The sequence below is a fragment of the Cetorhinus maximus genome, chromosome 12 (genome assembly GCF_964194155.1).
Source record: "Cetorhinus maximus chromosome 12, sCetMax3.hap1.1, whole genome shotgun sequence".
In the NCBI taxonomy this organism is placed as follows: domain Eukaryota; kingdom Metazoa; phylum Chordata; class Chondrichthyes; order Lamniformes; family Cetorhinidae; genus Cetorhinus; species Cetorhinus maximus.
Window position 1 is genome coordinate 97,462,881 of NC_135890.1, and position 4,858 is coordinate 97,467,738.

A 4,858-nucleotide genomic window follows, 5' to 3' on the forward strand; every position below is an offset into this window, starting at 1 on the left:
CTGTAAATGTTTGCATGAAGGAAAGAGTTATACAAGCACTAAGAAGCAGATACAATGGATCAAATACAGAAAAATGTAAACTGCACCAGCTTTCAACTGGTCCAGCTCTTAAATGTGTAGGTATACTTGAAGCCGAGAGAAATGCAGAGTCCAGAATCTGGAGTTTACATGATTGAAAGCACTTCAAAGTTTGTTTCGCAAATCAGTTTGCAACATTTACAATGTGGCGTTATAACAAACGTAATTATTTGGAGAAAAAAATTCAGGTAAAAGTAACCTTGGCAAAATCAGGTTTAATCAGTTGCTATTATAACTGGGAGCATTAGAGACAAGTAAAGGTTTAATTGTCAATGGTTTTATCATTACATTTCAACTTAAAAATATAGTGCACTGCAGTTTGCAATAGGTTAAGAATGCTTGATCATAAATGATTAGAACAAGATGTCACTTGTAGCACTGTCCAATAACCTTTGGAAGAAGAATGCGACATACAAGCTCTGAACAGGTGCCAAAATTTAATTAATTAATTGGCAGTGGAAAATTCTGGCACTGACTTCTAGTGGTTCCAGTAACACTGCTCAAGATAGAACTGTAGATGCTTTTACAACAGAGAATTATGCCATTTGGCTTATGATGCATGCAGGCTTTACTAAAGCAAAAATGAAGCTCTGCATCGTGTACAACTAAAATAAGATTCACATGATGTCTTGCACTACCACTGGAGCATTTTGTTTTTTCTATTCACAGCAGTGGAAACTTGGCAGCATAGGTACAGCACCATAGAAGTGACCTCTGCCAACAGACCATCTTCAAATAACTAGTTTAATATAATTCAAATTAGTCAATTTATGATTCAGCCCTTAAAAACTGCACACAAAGCAGCACAGTTGACCATGCTATAACACACTCCATATTTGTGTAAATGACCACCTCAAAACTGTTTCTAGCTTTCTAATTGGGTTTTTAATACCTATTCTATACATGTATATTTTACACAATTAAAATTGAAAAGCTTCTGTAAATATTGTGCAAGTTGACAAGGGTTGAGCATTAGACAGCAAATGGAACGTGCATGACAAAAGGCTAACTCGTACCTGACCTTGAAACTTGAATTATTTTTAGCTTAATACATGGGTAGATTTGACATTTAGAAGTACCAGTTGGCTGAAGGTGAGAGAGTGTTGTATGTTGAAATTGGAACAAATTAAATAAGGAAATGTAAAATCCTTCTTTGAAATTCAAGCAGCAATAAAGCAATAAATTACTAAATGTTGACCTTGGGAACATAGGATTTAACATTAACAGAAATCCAAGATGTGCAATGATAGCACTTTACTGTTTGTTTATACTGTCCATATAATTCTGGTGGTCAATTTGAACTGGCAGTGTTACCTCAATTTTTCAAGAGAATATAGGGAGGAGGATTTCCTTAAACTGGTATGATATTTTGTCTTAGATTTTAACTAAGCAATTCTATGAGGCATCCCTAGAAACTGGCTATGTTTCTTCTCCAGCATTTTTGCTTCTAAGTTCAAGGCCATAAGTGCTGTGAAAATAAAGTTCCTATTTTTGTTGTGAAGGGGCAGGGGGGATAAAAGATACATCAGAGTGTGTGTGTGTGTCGGACAGGGACAGGACATTGCCTTACTAGGGACACACTATTGATAACTTGTGGGGAAAACAGGATTCACCCCATGTGGGAAACTTATTTTCTTTTAAAACTTAAGAATTTTACATCAATATCTGAATGATGATTTAAGACTGGAAAAAACTTTTAGACTTTGGCAACATCGCAATTTAAGGACCTTCCCCTTTTAAAGGACTTTAGTAATGTTAAACATTTATTTGCAATCCATGATTAATTTGTAGTGTGTGTCACATTGTTAGCAATTTCAGATATTAAAATTCCTTATTTCAAACAGTGACTGCCATCACATGTTATACAAAACTTCATTTTCAGTTTGCTCAAGTTTTTGATATCATACAGGTTGTATTTCTGTTCCAATTCACTAAGGTTTGAAAAGATGACATATACTTACATTTGTATTATCTGGTCTATACTAGATAATAACTGGCATTTTACATATAGCCTGTGGAATATGGACATCAAATCAATACAGAAGTTTACTTTGTACTCAAGCCAATAGAAATTAGCACAGTTTCTCTAAACTGTTCACGTCAGTATGTCAGTTTGAGAATGCCATTCCACTGCATGGCAGATTCATTAAAGAAACGTACGTGATACTTTCAATAAACAAAACATAATAGCGTTCAAAAATTACCTCTACTACAGTCATTTAAAAAATTAATGTAGCAAAGCAATGTGTGTGTTTTTATAGTATACTGAGTTATAAAAGATGTGTTACTTTTAAATATACTTCAGAGAAAAAATTTATTTCCTGATATTCACATTTGGATAAAGAAAAAGAAACACCTAGTATAAATACTATACTTTTATTAAATATATCATTTGCACAGCTTTTCAACATATGTACACAACTATTCCTGCATTATATTTACGTTACAGTTAAAGCATATGCTAGTGACAGTTACATAGGTGCTCAAAACATCCCCTTTCATTGAGAGGGAGTGTACCCTTTCTTGCCAAGTCATTACTTCTACAGACATATCAATTCTTCTATGCTTTCTTCATAACAAACCAACTTGATGAAGGACACAAGATGTGAATTTTCACAATTTTCCTGTTAATTGTGAGAATTACAATTTAAAAAAGATAGCTTGCCATACAGACTATTGTCAAAAGCCTGCTACCAAGACCGTCCAATTATATTTACTTGTGCGCAAAGAGCAGTTTTCTTTTTTAAAAGACTTGGCTCCAATAGAGCAAATCTCCTACAACTATAATAGTGCATTGTAGAACAGAGTCTAAAATTAAAACACTAGCCCGAAGCAGATTTTTAAAAAATGTTTCAGTACAGTATTGCTTAAATGCAGTATAGGTTCTTTGTGGGGAAAGAGAGAGAAAAATCCATTCTGGTCTTTGGTGTGCATTCAGGACCAACAGAAAGGGATGTGAAGGGTATTTTCTCACTAGGAATAATACAATCATGCCACAATTTTATTTTGCAATCCAGCATTCAAGTGTGGCAAACAGTTTATTTGAACTTTGCACTTACAAAAAAGTCTTGGTACTTGGATCTATTCATACAAAAATACCCTCTTAAAAAATAAAACAAGAATTAAAGCTCTAAGTAGACCAAACATCTGGTGAATTCTCTACAATCCCCCCTCCCCATGTGTTGTGTCTTGGTGAAATGTAAGGCCTCATGTTGTCAAAAGCCACTTTAATTTCCTACCAAGAAAATGATCAATGTACATAATCAATAAGGAAGTATATCCAACCTAAATAACATTGACTTTAACACCTAAAGTAAGCTACTTTCATTGTTGCATCAGGTTGGGTTGATCTGTACAAAACTTAACGTTCAGCCATTAGGAAAGTTCAAAAAAAGATTCAGTGCATACAGCCAACTCCTGTAACTCCACAAATTCAAATTAGAAATAAAAGGAAGACTACTACTGAATTGTTTTGCAGCTTGTGTGTGAAAATTAAAGGTATTTTGCATATCACAATACAAGCTTTTAAAAAGGGAGAAATTTTCTTTGAAAATAATTGAGCTATATCCTAAATTTTGATGCAATATTCATGAAATCAAAGAAATTCTGCAAATAAATTTATTTTCCAATCTGGGCAAATGCATTTCTATACTTAAATATTGTAGAATCATGGGAAAAAGTTTAGCATAGAATCAATGCCCTTCAATGTTAATAGCCTCCCTACCCCTCATCCTCACTTTCCTCCCTTAAGACATTCCTTAAAACCTCTGACCAAGCATTTGGTAATCTGACCTAATATCTCCTTATGTGGCTCGGTATCATTTCATTTTTTTAATGCTCCTGTGAAACACCTTAGGACATTTTATGTTAAATACGAGTTGTTGTCAAACTTGCACGTTTTGATAAAAACGTTTCCTGAATAAGCATTAATGGTATGATCAATAGACAAAAAGCTTGAAGTATCTGTACTGTCTGTTCACCAAAATACTGGGATAAGAAAAAAGCAACTCTGTTCCAAAGCATTCAGACAACAAAACTGCAATTCTGATCCAACCTCTAAACAAATGCAAACAATTTGTGCAAAACCAGTGATAGAGTACAAATCATTCTGGTTTACATGTGACCATTAAAATATAAAATGAAATGCCTGTTACAAGCATGTCTATTTAAATAGTAAAATGACATGTACATGGTACATGTAAATGATTTAAATTAAGTCATACTATATACATTACAGCTACAATGAAAAACATGACTGTACAGGAAAATATTAAAACAAATATTGAACAAATCTCTCAAAAGTTACCTGATTTATCATGTATAAAGTTAAAACATGGCTTTAATCACTCATGGGTTGCACATTAAAATATCTGATAGTCAATTGTTCTCTACCCAAAACTATTCAGAGCAGCTAAGCTAGTCCACTCAAAAATAGTTTTCTGTGCCCTTTGGCTGCCAGGAAAATTAATCAGTTAACTATTAGAGGCAAGAAATTAAGTGAAACCCAAATAGTTCCTTAGGGGGCTGAACTTTATGTGGGGAGTGTGAATCACTGCTAATATATTTTTACATTTCTTATCAGAAAGGAATACTGAGATTTTTAAGCAGAAGTGCTGGTGCCTATCTGTGCATGTAGCACCTAATTTCATAATGAGCAAGAAGCTATTCAACCATTACCATATACAGACAAGGCATCAATACTTAGTCCATGACAGACCAACATTCCTTCTGAATTACCAACTTGTTAAAGTTGTACTGGAAGAGTTTTTTGTTTTTCTTT